The following is a 23,999-nucleotide window of genomic DNA, read 5'->3' as shown; positions in this document are numbered from 1 at the left end:
CAATTTTCACACAGGAGGTGGTGGGTAGATCTACTGAACAAGCTGTCAGAAGAAGTGGTAGAGGCAAGGATGATTACAACATTTAAAAGACATTTGGATAGGTACAAGTTGAAGAGGGATTTGGGTCAAATGTTGGGAAATGGAATTAGCTGAAGGAGGCACCTTGATTAGCATAGAGGGCTAGGCTGAACTGTCTGTTCCACTGCTGTACAACTCCGTCTAGACAATCCGTGATATTGTCTTACTTGAACGATCTTTTGGTCACTCCACCCAACTATTGCTTCTTGGCCTAAATACCAGGTTATCTTGTGAAACAACTTGGAATTGGAATAAACAGGATATGATCGAGCTTCAGTGCTTTATTATTAGTTTGTTCACTTTTTACATCTGAGGCATGGGTTTTAATCTAATTAATTCTGCTGTTATTCTTCAATGATATAATCCAATTCTGAATTTTAAAAAGTCTTTTCTTATCTAAAGCTATTCAGTTCAGAATCTAAGATAATTTAAAAAGTGAAACTTTGTATTGACATACAACTTCAATGAAAAAAAAATCACAAAAATATTCCCAATACCTCAACAATGAAAAAATACACATCATTCTATTTTCATTGGTATCATAAGACCATGATGAACTGATATGTCCACCAAGATGGAGGTTATGTAAATAAAGTCACCTACCTTGGATAAAATGCAATATCATGACAGAATTTGTCCTCTCTATAAAAATATCCAGATTGCTATGGAGTACTAAGGATTGCTATGGAACCATCTCACATCAAAGCCAACCCTTCCTGATAGTAGAATTAACAATAAGAACAATTCAAACTAACAGATATCAGAAAATGGATAATTAAGTGAGAAGAAAACTTATAGCAGCAATCTTAGTTGTAGAGATAACTCTGTAAATGAATGTGTCTTGTGGTTAGTGGTAAATTCTAATATTAGGCAACTGTGACTAACAACGGAAATCAAAGCCAACACAAAGGCCAAAGAGAGGGTATATAATAGAGCAAAAATTAGTGGGAAATTAGAGGATTGGGAAGCTTTTAAAACCAACAGAAGGCAACTAAAAAAACTTATTAAGAAGGAAAAGATGGAATACCAAGGTAGGTTAGCCAAAAATATTAAAGATGATACCAGAAGTTTCTTCAGATACATAAAGTGTAAAAGAAAGATGACAATGGATATCAGACCACTGGAAAACAACACTGGAGGGGTAGTTATGGGGGACAAGGAAATGGCAGATGATCTGAATAAGTATTTTGCATCAGTCTTCATGGTGGAAGACACTAACAGTATGGTAGAAGATCCAGGTGTTGGGGCATGAAGTGTGTGAAGTTACCATTTCTAGAGAGAAGGTTCTTGGGAAACTGAAAGGTCTGAAGGTAGATAAGTCACCTGGACCAGATGTTGTACACCCCAGGGTTCTGAAAAAGATGGCTGAAGAAATTGTGGAGGCATTAGTAATGATCTTTCAAGAATCATTAGATTCTGGAATGGTTCTGGAAGACTGGAAAATTGCAAATGTCACTCCATACTTCAAGAAAGGAGAGGGGCAGAAGAAAAGAAACTATAGGCTAGTTAGTCTGAGCTCAGTGGTTGGGCAGATGTTGGAGTCAATTATTAAGGATGAAGTCTCAGGGTACTTGGAGCCACATAATAAAATAGGCCATAATCAGCATGGTTTCCTCAAGGGAACATCTTGTCTGACAAATCTGTTGGGATTCTTTGAAGAAATAACAAGCAGGATAGATAAAGGTGAATTAGTGGATGTTGTGTACTTGGATTTTAAGAAGGCCTTTAACAAGGTGCCACAGATGAGACTGCTTAACAAGCTACGACCCCATGGTATTACAGGGAAGATTCCAGTACGGATAAAACAGTAGCTGATTGGCAGACGGCGAAGAGTGGGAATAAAGGAGACTTTTCCGCTTGGCTGCCGGTGACGTGTGGTGTTCCACAGCACTCTGTTTGGGACATATTCTTTTTATGTTATATGTTAATGATTTGGATGGTGGAATTGATGATTTTTTTTTACGAAGTTTGTAGATGATATGAAGGGGCAGATAGGGTAGAGGAATTAGAGGAGCCACAGAAGGACTTAGACAGATTAGAAGAATGGGCAAAGAAGTGGCAGATGGAATACAGTATCAGGAAGTATAAGGTCATGCACTGTTAGAAGGAATGAAAGGGTTGACTATTTTCTAAATGAGAGAACATACAAAAATCTGAGGCACAAAGGAACTTGGAAGTTCTTGTGTAGGATTCCCTAAAGGTTAATTTGCAGGATGAGTCTATGCTGAGCAGCCCTCGGAATAGAGGGTGTCTTTTAGAACAGAGATGAGGAGGTATTTCTTTAGCTAGAATATGGGTTATCTGTGGAATTCTTTACCACAGGCAGCTGTGGAGGCTAAGCCTTTATGTATATTTAAGGCAAAGGTTGATAGATTCTTGATTGGTCACAGCATGCAGGAGATTGGGGCTGAGAGGAAAATTGGATCAGCCATGATGAAAACAGCCACCGATGGGCCACGTTCTAATTTGGCTCCTGTATCTTATGGTTGTAGAACTTTATGTTATCCACTTGAGCATCTTATGTTATCCTGACTAGATACTGCTGATTGGAACGAACAGCTAAAACCATCTTATAAAGATAAATCTGATCCAAGAATACAGGTTGAATTTAATCATTCACAGTCACTTGTAAAACTTCCTTGTCCAAAAACAATACATAAAAAGGCACACAGTGTTCCTGATTGATCTTGGACATTGAATAAAGCTATGGCTCACCAACAGATAGCTGTGTAACCATCAATACTCACTGTCATCAAAAGCACATGTTTTGTTTTCTATTGCATTGATTTGTTGGAAGGATAATTTGTTGAGCTGGAGATTTTACAAATTGGACATTTCTCAAATTCTGACACAACAGAATTTTGTTCCACATAACATTTTTACCCAAATAAGCTTTCACCAATCAACAACACAGTGCAGACTGATCTTTAACTTTAAATTCTATCTAAACATCTCTTAATAGAATAAATTATTGATTTGTGGAAGCTGCTGCAATGCACCAGCTCTTTGCCCCATTTCTTGCTGTAGAAGAAAAGATGAAAATGAATTTATCAGTGGATTATGAAATATCAATCACCAGATGATTAGTTTATGGTGAGACAAGACTTGATGGGATCTATGTCAGGTGTGTTACCATAGCACAATGTAATTGAATCACAATCCCCAGTACAACTTTGTAAAACTATGATTAGGGCACAGCTGGAGAGCTCTCTGTTATTCTGATCACCACACTATACAAAGGCATGATTGCACTGGGGAGGGTACACAGGAGATCTACTGCAATTTTGTCTGGAGTGGAACATTTCAGTAATGAGGCAAGTTTGGATGGGAGGTTGAGGGGAGGATCTGATGGAGGCATCCAATATTACAAGAAGCATAGATAGGGTTGAAAGTAGAAACATTTTCACCATGGCTAAGGTAGATGGTATGGGTTTAAGGTGAGGAGTAAGAATTACAGAGGGGAACAGAAGATGATTCTCCCCCCCGCCCCAAGAGATGGTGAAACATGGAATCTGAGAGGTTGGTGCAGACAGGTACTCCCACAACTTATACAGATATTTCTTTGAGTGCTTGAATCACCAAGGCAGTGTGGGTGAATAGAATTAGCATAGATGGGGATTTGTTGATCAGTGTAGATGTGGTGGGCTGAAGGGCCAATTTCATGCTTTATAACGATATCTCAAATATGCTAGAATGAATGAGGGAGTCACAGTCAGCTGATGTTAGATGTGTAAGGTTTTCCACTGAATGCAAAGTGGATAACACTAAAAAGTGGTAAAGATCACATTTGGAGATCACTTACAAGTTGATCTCCCTTTGTTACGTATCAACATGGTCCCCTATTGTGCCACTCCAAGCTGCTCTGATTAAGATAGCTCTTCTAAATGTGAGATCCTTTTCAAATAGGACTTTTATCTTAAATGATTTTATTACCTCCAAGACCTTGATTTTATGTTCTTGACTGAGACCTGGCTAACGCCAAATGAATACACACGGTCATCCGTACTATCCTCCCTAATCTTGACAGTTGCAGCATACCAAGTCCTAGTGGACAAGGTAGTGGGCTTGCCTCCATGTTCAAAAAGTATTTTTAGGTGCAATCTACTGTCTGTCAACAATTTTTCGAGATTTGAGGTACACGTGTTTAAAATTTGTGGTACTCTGCTTTATCATTTATTGCCCTCCTACATCCAAAGCCTGGTTTCTCTCAGAATTCACACCCTCTATATTGAACTATGACAGAATTCTCATCTCTGGTGATCGCAATATTCATTTCAATGATCTCTCAAATACGGACCCCATAACAGTTGAGTTCATAAATTTACTAGACAGCCTAGATCTTACCTCAGCATGTCACTGAGTCTACCCATCAACTTGGAAAGACACTTGATTTAATGATGATGAAAGGATTAAAAATTATTAAAGCAACACACACAAAATGCTGGAGGAACTTAGGAGGCCAGGCAGCATCTATGCAAAAGAGTATAGTTAACGTTTTGGGCTGAGACCTTTCATCAGGACTGGTGAAGTATCTCAGCCCAAATGTCCACGGAACTCTTTTCCATAGGTGCTGCCTGACCTGCTGAGTTCCTTCAGCACTTTGAGTGTTGCTTGGATTTCCAGCACCTGCATATTTTCTCTTGGTTTGTTAAATATTATTAACATGTCTCTGATAGCATTTCTCTAATCATTTGTGTGTACTCTTTGATGCTGTCCTGCCTGGAACCAAGACCACAAAAGAAATTACAGTTAAAAAAAAGTTTCTTGATGCTGCAACACAACTTAAATTTTCTGAGTTGGTCAGTTTATCTGATCCATGTTACTTAAACTGCTCAGTAAATGAAATGCCTAATTTTTTGATAAATATGTTAAAAACAGTGGCCTCACTTAGGATTAAGAGGAAATCACTGAGTGAAATGTCACCATGGTTAAAGAATCCTGTCTGCGATCTCAAGAGATCGTGCAGAGTAGTTAAGAGAAAATGGAAGAAAAGTGGATTAGAAGTCCACTGTAATATTGTCAAGGAAAAACTATGCTCATTTAATGCTGCTATATGTTCTGCAAAAAGAGCCCATTTTCCCAAGATTATTACTGAGGATAGTGGTGAGTAAAGAATATTGTTCTCAACTATAAACCAACTGTTCAACCCTGTCCCAACCTATAAAGTCTTCAGTCAAGCATCTGCCACAAAATGTGAGGAATTCACAATATTTTTTAATTAAAATTACTTCTATTAGGGAGAGTATAGCTGCAGATACTGGTAACCTGTATAGACAGCCTCTTAAAAAGACAATACCACGTCAAAATTTACATGTATTTCTATATAAGATTGTTATAAAGAGCAAACTGTCTACTTGCTGTCTCAACCCTATCCCTACCACACTTTTAAAGGACTCTTTTATATAGTGTTTTCAATTCTGTTAGGAAAATAATTAACATATTCCCCGAAAGCCCCCTACTTTAAAAAGTCAAATCATAATAGTCAGGTACTAGCTAACTACAGGTCTACACTAAATCATCCCTTCTGTTGCAAGATTCTTGAGAAAGCCATTTTCAACCAACTCAACCACTTTCTGAATGAGTACAATATTTGAGAGAGGTTTCAGTCAAGTTTTAGAGTAAACCACAGCATGGAAACGCCTTACCAAACTTGTCAGTGACCTTTGGCTCAGCACTGATGCCGACAGAGTTTCAGTTCTAACTCTACTACATCTAAGTGCTGCCTTTGACACCATTGACAACATCCTGCTAGATCGCCTTGAGAACTGGGTTGGCCTCTCTGCTAGTGTCCTGAATTGGTTTTGTAATACTGTGTATCATAGAGAGATATTTTCTTTGTCTTGGAGACCCATTTTCTAAGAGACACAGTACAATGTACCTTTTGGTGTTGATTGGGAAGCTATCTTGTTCCACTACATTCTCCCCTTAGGAGGCAACGTCAGAGAGCATAAACTTGATTTCCACAGTTATGCAGATGACACACAATTGTATATCACGGTTGAGCCTGATGCTGATAACAATCTATCTTCTCTGACTTCTGGTATGGCTGCAATAAAGAAATAGATGAGCAATAATTTCTCAAAACTACTGTAAATAAAATGAAACTGGTCCCAAAGTCAAAAGAGATAAACTTCTTGAATGGCTGATCCCAAAGACAAAAGAGATAAATTTCTTGATAAACTTGGGGACTTGGCTCTCCTTATAAAATCAGAAGCAACTGGCCTTGATTCAGATTTGAATTCTAAATCCCACATAACGAAAGTGACCAAAGCACTTAAAAATATTGCAAAGGCACATCCATTTCTGTCATGTAATGAAGCTGAAAAATATCATTCACAACTTTATATCGAATAGACTATATTTCTGCAATTCACTTTTTTTAAACTGGCCTTCCAAAGCAATCTATTGACAAACTTCAACTCAATCAGAATGCTGCTACTAGACCTTTAACCAAAATCAGGATGAGGGAGCATATCACTCCCATACTAGCTCCCTACCTTTCATTGGCTTCCTGTATCTTTTAGGATTGATGTTACCTTACTTGTTTTTAAAGCTCTTAATGGTCTGGGACTGGAGTATAGTACATCACACAATTGATTTTGGTTTACACTCCTGCTCAAGCTCTCAAGTCTTCTTCTGCTGGTGTCTTAAATTTTTACAAATTCCCTCAAAAGGTAATTGGCAGGTCAGCTTTTTTTGAACTAAGCTCCTGTACTGTGGAATTCAATACCCAAAACTATAAGGGATGCAGACTCAGTTGACACTTTCAAACAACACACACAAAATGCTGGAGGAACTCAGCAGGCCAGGCAACACCTATGGAAAAGAGTAAACCATCAACGGGTCGGGCTGAGATCCTTCACCAGGACTCCTGCCGAAGGGTCTCGGCGCAAAACGTCGACTGTACTCTTTTCCATAGATGCTGCCGGGCCTGCTGAGTTCTTCTGGTGGTCTGTGTATGTTGCTCCGACTTCCAGCATTTGCAGATTTTCTTTTGTTTGTGAACAGAAACTTAATATGTTTCTCTTTCGTACCCTTAAATACATTTGTACTATTCACCTCAACTGTTCCTTGCGGTAGTTTTTAATGATAAGAGGTAATACGATTATACAAAACAGATGTCTTTTCACAACATTGAACTTTTTCCAACAGTTGAGACAATGCTGGCTTCCCATCATAGACTATACCTTTGCAGAACCCAGGTCCCCGGTGCATTGTCCAACTACATCAACTGCAGACAAGCCCTCCGATAACCAAAGCAAAGCTCCAACAAAGTGGAAACGCAAAGGCACTTTACTATCTTCAGTTGTGTAAACATTAAATTCTGTTGTTGCATCCCCAAAGACAAATATATTTAAACTTGGCTGTTAGGATATATTGTTCAGAAAATTTCTTGATAGTGATGGATCAAGATTTCTAAAAATATGCATAAATAACCTTCAACCAGTGTACACTTTGTCTGAGGATGACATCAGATTGAACGGAACCATTAAGTTATTAATATCTCAACAATATTTTAGAGCATGATTCAAACTTACCAGGATCCTGCCTAAATTGAAGATCCTGCCTTACAAGGATATGTTGAGTGAGCAAGGGCCTTTCTCTTTGGAGTAGGGTAGGGTGTAAGGTGTATAAGATGATGAGAGGCATAGATCGAGTGGACAGCCAGAGATATTTCGCGGGTTGGGGGGAATGGTTAATCTGAGGAACACGATTTTAAAGTGATGGAAAGAAAGCATGGGGGGGGATGGGCAGGTGTCTGAGCCAAGTTTTTTTTTAAAACACAGTCTGGTGAGCGCGCGGAACTCACTGCCGAGGTAGTGGTAGAGGCAGATACATTAGGGACATTTAAGAAACTCTTACATAGGCACATGGGTGATAGAAAAATGGAAGGCTAAGGTCAGGGAAATCATGGAGTGGCTTAAAAGGTAGGCACAACACCAAAGGGCTTGTGCTGTGCTGTAATGTTTCGCTAAGTCTGTCAGATATCTTTAAATGAATAATTAAAAACAGATCAAGCAGCTGTATATGGATGCACTAATTGTTTGCATGCTCTCACTGGCTGCGATTTCAAGACTTAGAAACATAGAAAACCTACAGCACAATACACGCCCTTTGGCCCACAATGCTGTGTTGAACATGTACTTACTTTAGAAATTGCCTAGGGTTACCCATAGCCCTCTCTTTTTCCAAACTCCATGTACCTATCCAGGAGTCTCTTAAATGAGCCTATCGTACCTGCCTCCACCATCGTTGCCAGCAGCCCATTCCACGCACTCACCACTCTCTGCATAAAAAAAAAACTTAACCCTGACATCTCCTCTGTACCTACTTCCAAGCACCTTAAAACTGTGCCCTCTCGTGCTAACTATTTCAGCCCTGGGAAAAAGCCTCTGACTATCCACATGATCAATGCCTCTCATTATCTTATACACCTCTATCAGGTCACCTCTCATCCTCCGTCGCTCCAAGGAGAAAGGGCCGAGTTCACTCAACCTATTCTCATAAGGCATCCTCCCCAATCCAGGAAACAATCTTGTAAATCTCCTCTGCACACTTTCTATAGTTTCCACATCTTTCCTGTAGTGAGGTAACCAGAACTGAGCACAGTACTCCAAGTGGGGTCTGACCAGGGTCCCATATAGCTGCAACATTACACCTCAGCCCTTAAACTCAGTCCCACAGTTGATGAAGACCACGTCAGCCTGTGCAGCAGCTTTGAGTGTCCTATGGACTCGGACCCCAAGATCCCCCGATCCTCACACTGCCAAGAGTTTTACCATTAATACTATATTCTGCCATCATATTTGACCGACCAAAATGAATCACTTCACACTTACCTGGGTTGAACTCCATCTGACACTTCTCAGCCCAGTTTTGCATCCTATCAATGTCCTGCTGTAACCTCTGACAGCCCTCCACACTATCCACAACACCCCCAACCTTTGTGTCATCAGCAAATTTACTAATCCATCCCTCCACTTCTTCATCCAGGTCATTTACAAAAATCACAAAGAGTTGGGGTCCCAGAACAGATTCTTGAGGTACACCACTGGTCGCCGGCCTCCATGCAGAATATGACCCGTCTACAACCACTCTTTGCCTTCTGTGAACAAACCAATTCTGGATCCACAAAGCAAGGTCCCCTTGGATCCCATGCCTCCTTGCTTTCTCAATAAGCCTTGCATGGGGTACCTTATCAAATGCCTTGCTAAAATCCATATACACTACATCTACTATTCTACCTCCATCAATGTGTTTAGTCACATCCTCAAAAAATTCATTCAGGCTAGTAAGGTACAACCTGCCTTTGACAAAACCATGCTGACTATTGCTGATCATATTATGCCTCTCCAAATGTTCATAAATCCTGCCTCTCAGGATCTTTTCCAGCAACTTACCAACCACTGAAGTAAGACTCACTGGTCTATAATTTCCTGGGCTATCTCTACTCCCTTTCTTGAATAATGGAGCAACATCTGCAACCCTCCAATCCACTGGAACCTCTCCCATCCCCATTGATGATGCAAAGCTCATCGCCAGAGGCTCAGCAATCTCCTCCCTCGCCTCCCACAGTAGCCTGCAGTATATCTTATCTGGTTCCGGAGACTTATCCAACTTGATGCTTTCCAAAAGCTCCAGCACATCTTCTTTCTTAATGTCTATAAGCTCAAGCTTTTCAATCCACTGTAAGTCATCCCTGCAATTGCCAAGACCCTTTTCCGTAGTGAATACTGAAGCAAAGTATTCATTAAATATCTCTGCTACCTCCTCCGGTTCCTACACACTTTTCCACTCTCACATTTGATTGGTCCTATTCTCTCACATCTTATCCTTTTGCTCTTCACATACTAGTAGAATGCCTTGGGGTTTTCCTTAATCCTACTCACCAAGACCTTCTCATGGCCCCTTCTGGCTTCCCTAATTTCATTCTTAAGCTCCTTCCTGCTTGCCTTATCTCTTGATCTCTATCATTACCTAGTTTTTTGAACCTTTCATAGGCTTTTGTTTTCCTCTTGACTAGATTTTCAACAGCCTTTGTACACCATGGTTCCTGTACCCTTCATCCTTTCCCTGTCTCATTAGAACGTACCTATGCAGAACGCCATCCAAATATCCCCTGAACATTTGCCACATCTCTGTTGTACATTTCCCTGAATACATCTGTTCCCAATTTATGCTTAAATCATATTTTCCCTTACTCCAATCAAACACTTTCCTAACGTCTGTTCCCATCTCTCTCCAAAGCTATGGTACATTGATGCTTGTACCTTGATGTTACAGAAAACCCACAGTATTAACCATTTGCACACTAATATGTCAGTGCAAATTCTCTATGCTCCGCAAATGTGAATTTATTCTCAGTTAATGGATACGAGACACGTGAAGACTTGAAGATCAAAAAAACTATTTGCATTTATAGTCACTTAACTGTAAAATGCTAAAGCAAATGTACTTGAATACAATCATTTTTATATAAAAAGGTTAAAATACATTTTAATTAATATAGAAGGCAAGTTCATGTAGATGTATTTTAATTATTGATATAAAAAGCAGAGTAGCAAACTCATTTCCACCTTTTTACCCCACTGTAATTATATGGGATCAACCACATGAGAAAGTAATTTTCTTTGAAATTGAAATATAATTTTAATTCTTTAAAAAAAATTACTAATTTGGTTAAGGTAAGACAGCTGCACTAGACAATATGCATTTGTACAGGGCTTCTGCAAAATAAGGCCAAGTTTAGTGTTTTCACATCATGAGGAGAACAAAAAAGATAGTGGTCTCAAATCTTACTTGCTGATTTACTGCTCCAACAACATTGGTGATCTGGCATTTGTCTGAATGAGATGGAGGCTTCATTTAATCTACGATTTAACTCATGGAATCAGGAATGTAGGAACCTGGAAGTAGGCCCTTTGGCCCAACAAGACCATGCTGACCTTCAAGCACCATTTTTGCACTAATCCCCTGAAGCACCTTCAATAACTCCAAAAGACTGCAGTTGGGTAAATACTGAAAGGCTTTTATTCGCTGTACAATATGACCTCCATGGTGAGTGTCTGCCCCTGGACTGAGGGGGAGGGGCAAGGCAAAATCACCTTTATTCAGGAATCTGTGGGAGGAGCCACAGGGGCAGTCAGCAGATGGGTGTGTCCAGACAGTTAACCCAGTTACAACATATATATGGTTTACCACATCCCCATCCCCATTTTTCTTCCCCCCCCCCCCCACCCCACCCCACCACCTTCCTATAATCTACCAGTTGCATTCAGGTCAATTTACAACTGCCTTTGCAAATTACATGCAAATATACAGTGATCCTAAGAAAGTATTATTACTTGGTGAGGTAAGGAGGGATAGACAAACTTATCTTGGGGCATCTCTGCCATTTGAAGATCCCTTGCCCTAGATTTTTTTTTCCCCTGTAAGCTCTGACCTGTCCTTCAACAAGAGGGCTGCAATATGGAACATTCAGTACCTTCTGGTTCATTTCAGAACAACACCTCCCTTTCTTCACTGATAGCTAAAACCATTCTTATGACGATATATAGATAGGTGTTGATCAGGAGTTGAAAGTATCTAAACTCAATGATTCTGGACTAATCTGGCTTCTTGCTTTCATCAAGTCTACATCTACACTGGGTTAACATATGTGTCGTACTTAAATGAATGGATATTAAGCTTAAATCCTAACCAGAGGAACAGAAGGTTTAAATACAAACATTGCTCTGATTCCCTTACAGGACTGGAGACCATTGACCCATACAATTCCTGTTGGTTCTCAAAGCCAACCTTCCTCTAGTTTCACTGGTCCCCATTCTCCCTGATAACATGTTAGAAAGCTGAAATATTGTCTCACACAAGCTAGAAGGAAAAAAGATTCAAATACATTTTTATTGTAATTCAAGTAATGTTTGATATTAATAGCTGTAGAATGTTAACAAATAAAATCTTACATCCTGAAAAAAATAACGAAGAACAGAAGACTAAAAGAGGCCTACAAATTTTAATATGCAACAAATTACCTCAGCAGAATTTTAGCAAAAGCCAAATCATTAAACACAGTACTGTGCTTCAAGATTCTCTGTTTAGACCCTCTGTGCACATTGTGAGATCTTAGAGCGTTTACACAGAGACCTCAAGACAGACCTAGTGATGTCAAAATTCATTTGAAGTGTGTTCACCATCACTTGTACAAAATAAAATGTGGATTGTGATCAAAAAGAGCAGATACTTCAAGTATCTTACTTTAAGAGGAGGAATGAGACCACTTTTGCATTAGTTACCGGCTTAACTCTATCCTTAATCTATCTATGTTACTGCTGGGCAGCCTGAATCAATGATCTTCTCCTTTTGGGTTCCAGGAATTTTTCATACTGCTGTGACATTGATGTACTTGTAAACAATTTTTTCCCCCACACGTGATGGATCCACAATAAAAGATACATTTACAACATCTATATATTTAGCACTATCATTTAGAATTGGATCTTTCTTACTTATGACAGGAATCAGAGTATTATGCCAAGCAAACAATTTTTATGCATGTTATCTTCACTACGAAGGAAGTTGACAGGAGATTGTTAAAATGAAGAGTTGTTTTAAACTAGCACTGAGACATTTGTTTAAAAAGAAAGACCAGAAGGTAGGCCAGAACTACAGGCCAGTTAGTTTAACATTTATTGCTGGCAATATGCTAGAGTCAATAATCAAAGAGAAAATAACTAATCACTTAGGAAAGCGAAAGATAATTTTATAACATGCAAATCATACTCGACAAATTTCCTTGAATTCTCCGAATGGTATGACAGGGGAAGTTCAAAAAGGGGAACCTTGAGGTTGTGTGGTTGGCAGTGTTCTACTCTACACCAGACATCCCACCCTACAAAAACTCAGGGAGGTAGCACCACTATTTCAAGGAGGTAGCAGCCCTGCCCCCCACAACCCCATATCCTCCCCCACCCCCCGACCCCCCGTCGACCTCCAAGGGTGTATGTAATACTTTGTTTAGTGATTTTGTCTAATCTGTATACCAAGTTGGGTATATGCAGAAAATATGACATTAAAATATGTACATATATTATATTATATTATCATGTTTATTCTATTACAACTTTAAGCAAGTCTACAGGGAGTTTGGCGTCATCATGTAGGACATCAATAGAGTAGCTCCTTAGCAGCTAGCCAGCTAGTTTAAGTAACGTTAGCTACGCTAATGAACGAATGACACCTGTTAAACTCACCTCAACATGTCTTTTACATTTTAACCCACCATGGGCAATAGAAAAGTCACTGTTGCAAACATTGCAGCGAGAAACACTGTCATTATTTTTGACGTCAACTGTAAGGCCCACCCACAGAGAAAACTGATAGGTCTACCTAGCACGAAGAGAGATCAGGATGCTCGCTCTCTCTCTCAAAAAAATCGATTTGCGGGATATTGTATATAATTTCCAGGCATCAGGGAGCCACTATCGATATGCGAGAGACTCCTGGAACTTCCGGGAGAGGTGGGATGTCTGCTCTACACTCAATGTGTGGGTGGGAGTATTTGCTCACAGGGTGCGTGTGAAGCGTCCAGCGCAGTAGTGTAGTGGTGCTTGTAGCTGGTGCATGCTATATGCCGCATCGTGCTCTCTGCTTGTTACTCTCTGCGTACAGCTACTGCCGCTGGCTAGCCGCCTTAATAGAGGGTGAAAAGAGGAGCCGAGTGTGTAAGCCTCCTCCTGCCAGTACAGAGCCTCTCCACCACCAAGACTCCTGCAGTGCCTCCTCGGGGCCACACACAGAAACTGGGTATCTTACAGTCCCAGGCTAAAGTACAGGGGGATCTCAGAGCAGCAGTGGGCCCCAGAGACGTAGCATGCAGGCCCACCACTGTGTGGACACGCCCTGGCACCTGTCAACCAATGTCCCAGCTATGGGCAAATAGCCTCACTGCCTTGTGGTAAGTCTGTTGAGACAAGGCTAAGGGAGCACACCCTGATAGAAAAGCAATACATTGGCGGCGCGCAATAGGCGGGCCTTGACAGACAAAGGACCCGGCAGCCTCCTGCAGCCAAGATGTGGGACCAGTTGTCCTGGGATCATCCTTGCCACTGGGATTTACCTCATCATGGTGAAGATAGTGCTACTGGGGATGGCGCACCCCCTGTGGCACTTTAAAATCTTCCTTGCACAGGTCTCCACCTCTGACCACAGTGAACAATACCTGGACTTTACATATGGTTGAAGTCTGACGGTGATGGGGCGTCTGGCAGCGGAAGCAGGTACGAATGGACTAGGAGCTCCTAGTCAGAACCCTGCACGGCAGTGGCACAGGGTATTTGGTCGCTAGCAGCTGGGACTGAGTGGCAGCTGTTTTCGGCAGACCCCTGTGAGACTGAGCAGCCCTATTTAGGGACCGCACTGCTCACCCCAATTGGGGAAGGGCCTGGGAAAGGTGGCCTAAAAATTGCCCACTCAATCACTCACCTGGATAAGTTACCACACCTATCGGGTTATTCCACTACTGCGGTCGAAATAAGAAACAATACAACCTAAAACTGGCAACGTGGAATGTAAGGACTCTCCTGGCCTCGTATGGCATCTCTGACAGACCTCACCGGAGAACAGCCTTGATCGCTGCTGAGCTGAGGCGCTACAACGTCGACATTGCTGCGCTGAGTGAGACCAGGCTCCTGGGTGAAGGCTCTTTAACAGAGGAAGGGATGGGTTACACCACCTTCTGGAAAGATTTCCCCCCAGGTGGACAACATCTCCACGGAGTAGGCTTGGCCATCAAGAACACCTTTCTACCGAGTCTCACAGAAACACCTGTTGCCATTAGTGAAAGACTAATGACCTTCCGTATCCCTGGCAAAGAAACGTTATGCCACGCTTCTCAGTGCCTATGCACCAACTTTGTCATCTGAGAACGAGGCCAAGGAATGTTATCAGACATTGGATGAAGCTCTTTGCTGGATCCCTATGAATGTTAAGATCCTTTTGCTTGTGGACTTCAGTGCTAGGGTGGGACAGAACAACAGGATATGGAGTGGAGTGCTAGGTAGGCATGGCATTGGCAAGGTGAATGCAAATGGCATGAGGCTACTTACTCTTTGCTCTGAGCATAACCGTACCATAACCAACACCATCTTCCAGCAGAAGGCAAAATATAAGACCTCCTGGATGCACCCTCGCTCTAAACATTGGCACATGATCGACTTCATCATTGTGAGACGTAGTGACAACAAAGATGTTCTCATCACCCATGCCATGAGAGATTCAAGATTCAAGATTCAAAAAGATTCAGAAAACTTTATTGTCATTCTAACTATACATCAGCTCTGCAGGGCAGAATGAGACAGCGTTTCTCAGGGGCAGTGCAATCATAACATAACAAACACAACACTAAATAATAAACATAACAATAAATAGTAAAACACAACAGCCACATGTCAGTTAAAATCAGTTATAAGTGTCCAGTGCAAGTTAAAAGTGTCCAAAGCAGAGTCAGGTGGAGCAGCTATTTAGCAGTCTGACTGTCTGTGGGAGGAAGCTGTTTAGTAGCCTTGTGATTTTAGTTTTGATGCTTCTGTAACGTTTGCCTGATGGCAGAAGAACAAACAGTTCAGAGGTGCAGAGTGCTGGACTGACCACCGTATGATTGTGGCCAAGCTCCATATGAAAGGGCGTTCCCCCCCCCCTGCGGCTGCAAAAACCCAATAAAAAGCGGCTAAATTGCAACCGCCTGAGAAACAGAAGCAAGAAGTGAGTTTCGACGCATCCTAGCTGAGAAACTAAGGGAGCTGGAACCTTGTCTGAGCTCAGAAAATACCATGGAACAACAGTAGATCTATATCAGCTCTGCGCTCTATGAAGCAGCAGCCCAATCCATCGGCCATAAGAGCAGGAACCACCAAGACTGGTTTGACGATAACTCAGACACCATCCACAACATGCACAAAGCACACCGGGCAACTTCAGACAACCCTTCATCCACCAGCATCAGGCAGCATTGGCAGACAGCTCGGAGGAAAGTGCAAAAGGCAATACAGGCCATACAAAATGAGTGGAGAACTGAAAAGGCACAGGAAATCCAATCCTTTGCTGATAATAATGACATGCATAATTATTACAATGCTGTCAAAACCATCTATGGCCCAATAAATCGATGCGTTACTTCCCTAGAAACAGCAGATGGTCTAACACTTCTGAAGAATCAGAATACCATTCCGCTGAGGTGGGCTGAGCATTTTAACATCCTGCTTAATCAGGACTCCAACGCAGACCCCACCATCCTGGATGAACTGCCTGAACTTCCTCCTATCCACGACCTCAGTCTACCACCAACCTTCCAGGAGGTTCTATCAGCTGTCCATTCCCTTAAGGACAATAAGTCCCCTGGCACTGACAATATCCCTGCTGAGTTACTGAAGAACTGAGGGTACATGTGTATGCGCACCCTCTACCAGTACATCACCAAGGCCTGGACTGATGAGAACATCCCACAGCAATGGAGAAACGCAAACATCGTTGTTATTTATAAGAACAAGGGTGACAAGGCCATCTGCAGCAATAGTAGGGGCATATCACTCCTTTCTGTTGCTGGAAAGGTCCTGACCAAGGTGACGTTTCAGAGACTCATCAGCAACATCACCGAGTCAATGCTGCCTGAATCACAGTGTGGATTTAGGAAGAACAGGAGCACGATGGACATGGTCTTCGTAGCCCGGCAGCTTCAGGAAAAGTGCGAGGAGCAACATCAGGACCTGTTTATGGCCTTTGTTGACCTCTCCAAAGCATTCGATACTGTGCAAAGAGACCTCTTATGGGATGTCCTCCTCAGGTTTGGCTGTCCCAATAAAGTTGTTAACATCCTCTGCCAGTTCCAGAATGGGATGACTGCTCGGGTGACCATAGGAGGACAAGAGTCCGAGCCCTTCCTTGTATGCACAGGGGTGAGGCAGGGGTGTGTACTAGTGCCAGTGCTCTTTAACATCTTCCTCTTGTGTGTTACCAAGCTTCTCCACAACGAGATTGAAGACATCAGCGGTGTGGCAGTGGATGTCAGATTAGATGGCAACCTCTTTGATATCAGGAGGCTCTACGCAACCACCAAACTCCGTACAGAGCGGGTTCTGGAGCTGCAGTATGCAGGCGACTGTGCTCTTGTGGCCCATAGTCCAGAGGATATTCAGACTGTCCTTGCTGTGGCGGTGAGAGCATACAGCAGGATGGGGCTGACTGTCAATACCACCAAGACAGAAGTGGTTTGCCAATGGAGTACCAGTGTCCCACCCACTCTACCTGCCTTCACTATTGGTGATGAAAAGCTGTCAGTAGTGCCATCTTTCAAATATCTGGGGAGCATTCTCTCTGAGGATAGTGGCATTGACAACGACATCCAGAGCTGTATTAAACAGGCATCAGCTGCCTTTGGGAGACTTCGGCATAGAGTCTTTCAGAACAGGAGCCTTCACAAAGGTCGCCGTATACCAAGCGGTCTGCGTCACCACCCTCCTTTATAGCTGTGAAGCTTGGGTAACCTACAGCCGTCACATCAAGCCCTTGAAGTGCTTCCACATAAGCTGCCTCCAGTGTATTCTGGGAATTACCTGGCATGAGCGGATGCCTCACACTGAAATACTTGTAAAGACCAACTGCAGGAGTATTGAGGCCATGATCATCAGCGTCAGCTGCAATGGCTGGGGCACGTGATAAGGATGCCCCCATGTCGGCTACCCCCCAGAGTGTTATACGGCTGGCTACATCATGGTCGATGCTCAGCAGCAGGGTCGATGAAGCGCTATCAGATAAAGAATGCTTTAAGGAAGTGCAAGATCGGACCCGAGGACCTGGAGGATGTTGCTGCTGACCGTACCACTTGGCGACAGCTGTGTAGGGACTTGGTTCATATTCTAGAGATGGAAAGAACAACCAGAAGACAGCAGAAGAGAGCCAGGAGAAATGCAGCCATGGTTGCCACCACTATCACATATACATGTCCCACCTGCAATAAAGCTTGTGGGTCTAGGATAGGACTGTATAGTCATCAAAGATCTCACCGTTAAAGGAGTGGATGTTGTCATTGGATTTCGACAGACAACCGAAGAGAAAAGAGACTCTACACTCAGGGCAGTGTGGCTGAGCACAGCTTAAACACTGTCTATAAATTCACAGATCAGAAACAGAATCAGGTTTAATATTACAGGCAGATGTTGCAAAATTTGTTGTCTTTGTGGCAATAAATAATAGAGAAAAGAAACTGAATTGCTATATATAAAATAGTTAAATACATAATACAAAAATAAAATTTTTAAAAGGTAGTGAGGTTGTGTTCATGGGTTCAATGACCATTCAGAAATCTGATGGTAGAGGGGAAGCTGTTTCTGAATCGGTGATTGTGTGCCTTCAGGCTCCTGTACCTCCTTCCTGATGGTAGCCATGAGAAAAAGGCATGTCCTGGGTGATGGGGATCCTTAATGCCAGATGCTGCCTTTTTGAGGCATCTCTCCTTGAAGATGTCCTGGATACTATGAAGGCTAGTGCCCATGATGGAGCTGACTAAGTTTATAACTCTCTGCTGCTTATTACGATCCTGTACGGTAACTTCCCCCTTCCCCCAATACCAGAATGTGATATAACCAGTTATAATGCTCTCCCTGGTACATCTGTAGAAATTTGTTGTTTCTTTGGTGATATACTAAATCTTCTCAAACTCCTATCAAAATATAGTTGCTGTCTTGCCTTCTTTGTAGCTGCATCGATATGTTGGGCCCAGGATCGATCCCCAGAGATGTTGATACCCAGGAACTTTCTGAAGTCCACAAGTAATTCTTTGGTCTTATACATTGAGTACAATTTTGTTGCTGCAACACCACTCAACTAGCTGATCTACGTGATCCAGGGCCACGTGAAGAGTCAATGAGATCGTATCCACCACAGACTTTTGCGTCGATGATGGCAAGGAGACATTTGGAAGCGAGAAGGATCGGCTGGTTGAGTGGTATTGCAACAACAACCTTGCACTCAATGTCACCAAGACCAAATAAATGACTGTGCTTTTCAAGAAGGGGAAGTTAGGAAAACACGCACCAGTCCACTGAGGGGTCAGAAGTGGAAAGGGTGAGCAGCCTCAGGTTCTGGGTGTCAACATCCAGGAGAATTCTATCCTTTGTTGCAATCATGAAGGCATGCCACTGGAGTTTGGGGAGATCTGGTACGTCAAAGACTCTCGCAAAGACATATAGTGAAGAGCATAACCACCTGGTACGAAGACATCTGTGCACAGGATCACAAGTGGCTGTATAGGATTATAGACTCAGCCAGCTCCATAACCAGAGGTCATCTCAGAGGTGGTGCCTGTAGGTGGCAGCATTCCTTACAAAGACCCTTACATCTAGAACATTCTTTCTCCTCATCACTTCCATTGCAGAGGAGGGACAGGAGTCTGAAGACCCACACTCTATGATTCAGAAACAGCTTTTTACCCTCCACCATCAGATTTTTGAAAGGTCTGTGAAAATTATATCATTATTCTTTTTATTGTGTTATTTATTTAATTTTGTAGGTTTCAGTAATTTTATGCAATTGCACTGTAGTGCTACCACAAGATACATTTAAGGTGAAGATAGATAAATAGTTCAAAGATTGTGTTGCTGTGTTGCTATTGGCCCTTATTCAAGTGAATAATGTTTTCCAGGTTGAGTCCTCTAAAGGTTCTCTAAGATTTCTTTGTACTTTTGTTACACATAATTGCCATGGATACACAAGGTGTTTGTGAAATAAATCTCTAGCCTGGTTCTTTAAAATGTCAGCTTTGTTTTGAAAGGCCATTGACACAGAAATTCACGAAGTGTAGAAAGAGTCCCACTAACTGTTTCACTAAGCCTCATGCAGAAACTTCAGCAGTTCATGAGGCCCAAGGCAATGCACATGTACTGGTACCTTGCTAAACACCAGAAGCCCTTCCAGGAACAAGAGCATTAATGGAATTAATGCTAAAAGCAGTCAAAGTAGCGTGGCTTATTCACAGATATACACACGAGAAAGTCAGCACATGCTGGAAATCCAAAAAACACACACACAAAATACTGCAGGAACTCTGCACGTCCTGAAGAAGGGTCTTGGTCTAAAACATTTACTTCCAGAGATGCTGCCTGTCTTCATTGACAGATATGCTACCATTCAGGGAGAATGGCATTGTCCATTGTTTGTGTTGTGCCACAAATCTGGTAAATGCCCAATGCACAGCTATTACTTATATTTTTTGTATATGGTAAACTATGGTTCTGCCGCCTTCAATGTATGTTTTGAATACAGAAGAGGACTGATTTCTCAGGTGCAGGCAGCACTGCAAATCTAAAGTACAGCACGTGGCACATCTTGGCAACCCAGTGATAAAATATATTATAGTTTCTTCTGTCAGTGTCACATTTTTACAGACTTATCAAACATTCAGCTCTCTCCACACACAGCGGAGTATTCAGGGACTCTCCATTCAGCTCTTTACATTACACAGACAACAGACATACATCGTTCCAGCAGATTGTAAGTTGTTTTAGTGGTTCAGTTATATTGGCTCAGTAACCTTCAACAATTCTTCATTTGTCTTTGTTTAATCATGATTAAAACTTTGCCTTTTGACATATGTTAGCACTGTAGAAATAAATTGGCAAGGAAGCCATTCTCAAACTGTGTAAAGCATCATTCTTGAAAATGGATAATATTATACAGGGGAGAGAAACTGAAATCAAACACTAGATACAGGAAGTCAAGGTCTGAGTACTGTGACATACCATTACATATACATAAAAAGAAACTTGCTTTTCAGATTCCCATGGGAATTTTGCATCTTACACAATATAGAATAAAATTAAGTCTTTTTAAACATCTCCTGTACACCATGTTTAATTTGAATGTAAATGAAGAGGAAATATAATCAAAGTTCACCTTAGACAGAAACTGCATGTCAGAAAGTCAGATTGAATGTATCTGGAATGCACAGTAATGTATCAATCAAGCCAAGTGAGGAAGAGTTAATTTATGAAAGTTTGACCAAACATTCAAAGTCTTAAGGATTCCTCAGGCTTTGTTTAATGGATTATGTTAATTTCTCTGTATTTTCTCTCTATTTATGCACTATAAAATTCTTTGCTTCTGCAAAGTTCTCTTTGAACCAATTTATATGTTCTTTCCATTTAGTCTGTAATCCAATTGTTTTCAGCTTCCACCATTTATTTCTAGTCTATCTTCAGTACAAGTAATGAATAGATAAATAAAGATTTCATGGTAGGAACACGTGTTTCATTCTACTTTGCACTCCAATAATTATTTGAAAAGTTAGTCCAAATTGCGAAGAATCAAATAGAACTATTCTGAATTACTGAATCTGATTGGACTATGAAGTTTGGGGAAAAAGCTCTTTGACGTCTGACATGCTTGGAAACCACAACTCTTGTCAAGACCACGGAAGGTTTAGTCTTGGAGTGCTAATAGTGAATGTGCCAATAATGTATACATCTTCTGAAGCAGAGAGAAATGGCACATAATACCCATCATTGTGCATAATAAATGTTTGAACAAATAATAAACAGTCACAATAAACAGCAAGGCAAGAGCCCTCACTCCATTTTTGTTTCTTTTATTCTCTATGGAAACCTCTCTGCAGTGACCTCATTTACATTGTTCACAAGGTTTTTATTTGAGGCTTTCTTTGTAAATGAATTGAACCTCAGACATCAAATTCTTGGACTGAACATCAGTCATGCAAGTTGCCAGAAAAAAAATTCTCAGACTCTCACAAACACAATGTCCTCCAAGGTTCTGTGGGAAGAGTTCAAGAATGTTTAACAGCTTGGAATGAAATACCAGCACACACTCTTTTGAAGGTATCTATTTCACAAATTGCCACTTTTGAATCAAATTAAATCAAGTCCTTTAGAAAAATATGTGGCTTGGTTTACCCTTGGAGATCCCGGTTACCTTTGTTTATGTTTCAAGAACATCAGACAAAAGATACACACACTTTTGACAATGCACAGTTAGTGTCATATGATCTGCCTATTAAATATCTGCAGTTAACATTTATGTATTATCCAATGTCCATGTGCAAATGAGACTCCCACCTGACCTCCTGCCCTCAACAATCACTGCTCCTGCACCTTCTCTTTGGCTTTCTGGTTCATACCCATGCATTTATTAGCAAAGCTATTATAATCAGCAGGCTCCAAACTAAACCAAGTCTGTTAGGTCCAAAAACAAGCCCTGTTGTGAAAAGATTAGATCTACAAAGCTGGATTGTGAAGCTTATATATTGCAAGGAAATAAGGAGACTTGAGAATAAGACATGTTGTGAATATAGAACTTACAGCACATCAGAAGGCAGTGATATGCTAAACTGGTCAGCCCAAAAGATTCCATGTTTGGGTAAAGGCCACCGTAGCATAGTGGTTAATGTGACGCTATTACAGCTCGTGGCAGAGTTCAGAGTTCAATTCTAGCGTCCTCTGTAAGAAAGTCCGTATGTTCTTCCATATGTGCGCACGTTTCCTCCCACAGTTCACAGAGGATGGTTAGGTGGTTAATTGGTCATTGTAAATTGTCCTGTGATTAGGATAGAGTTAAATCAGTGGGCCAGAAGGACCTGTTCTGTGCTGTATCTCTAAATAAAATTAATGAGTTAATTAATCTGACTTCTTTTAACGTTCACCCAGTATCTTGTCCTGTCCTGTCACATTTCATCAGCCAGCCACAACAGAGAACACGTCTGTGCCAAACAAACTCCCAAATTAAAATAAATCACCTTTCCCTGCATACAATTCAAATCGTTCCATTCTCTGCATGTTCATGTAACTAAAATCCTCTTAAATGTCATTATCATACCTGCGTCCACCACTAACCCCTGGCACCTACGACTCTCTTAAAAATAACTTCTTCCCTTTCATCTTGTATGTCAGTCTCAGGCACATCAACTCACCATAATTATTGTTGTCTCTGAGCCGGTATGAATGCTGGTCAACATTTCCCCTCGACACAGTCTTGGAGATGATTAGTGCATCCAGAATCTGGGTGAGATCTCGAAAATGCACAAGGACCATTTTTTTCCAATTTTCCATTGCCAGTATTAGGATTAGCCTCTTCATTTATATGTGACCAAATTCTAATCCTTGGTCTTTGACCCATTTATATTGCTTAAGACAGCTGCTTTATTCCAGTTGGAAAACTGCAACTCATAAAAATGTCTCAATCACAGAATTCAAGAGTAACAGGGGGCCAAGTTTAAGTAATAAAAGTTTATTTAGCCACAGCACAGATGTTACTCTTTCTCATGACCCAACGTCCAGAAGTAAAGTGCCTCCATCATCTCAAATTTTCTGTTTATTTTGTTCTTTTTTGCCTTCTACAATTCTCCTTTCATACCCAAATAAACATGTTATTACAGTTTATACAATTAGTAATATCTTAATAATATAGAAGAACAATCCTATGTTGAGTTAGGTACCATTAATAGCAACTGCAGCTTTACTAATTTTTTTATCTCTATCTCACTGACTGGACCAAATTTGTTTCTTAATTGCTGGCTAAGCAATTTTAGACTCAATCTTGTTTTGAGGGTCTCAACTTTACAGATTGGGTGAGAACTACAAATTTTCTTCTCTGCTGGTATTTCATGGACATTATGGGCTAAACAGCCTGTTTCTGTGCTGTAAGGCATTAGGAATATCCTTGAACCGGATGTTTTTCTCCCCCACCTCGAAAAATCCATTGGTTTTGTGGTCAGCATAAGTGATTCTAGATTATTAACTTTATTATATTCTTCAAGTTCCAGAGCTGTAATCTAGATCTTAATTCCAATTCCTATTCTGACATGTCAGTCCATGGCCTCCTCTTGTGCCAAGATGTGAGGCCACCCTTGGGATGCTGGAGAA

At 41.2% G+C, this 23,999-nt stretch overlaps 1 protein-coding gene across 5 annotated transcripts in view; it reads right to left on the bottom strand.

The window, feature by feature from the left end:
* col8a1a (collagen, type VIII, alpha 1a) overlaps window positions 1-23,999 on the bottom strand; it is a 149,890-nt gene that overhangs the window by 49,845 nt on the left and 76,046 nt on the right. The window contains exon 1 of one of the 5 annotated variants that reach the window (XM_063050531.1): window positions 682-717. The exons of the other annotated variants lie outside the window; for them this stretch is intronic. The gene's annotated coding sequence lies outside the window, so the exon portion shown is untranslated. Of the gene's footprint in view, window positions 1-681; window positions 718-23,999 lie in introns of those variants that run through there. 5 annotated transcript variants of the gene reach the window in all.

Source organism: Mobula hypostoma, chromosome 6 (assembly GCF_963921235.1).
Source record: "Mobula hypostoma chromosome 6, sMobHyp1.1, whole genome shotgun sequence".
Lineage (NCBI taxonomy): Eukaryota > Metazoa > Chordata > Chondrichthyes > Myliobatiformes > Myliobatidae > Mobula > Mobula hypostoma.
Note: the sequence above shows the minus strand (reverse complement) of the source record. Positions and strands in the feature narration are given on the sequence as shown.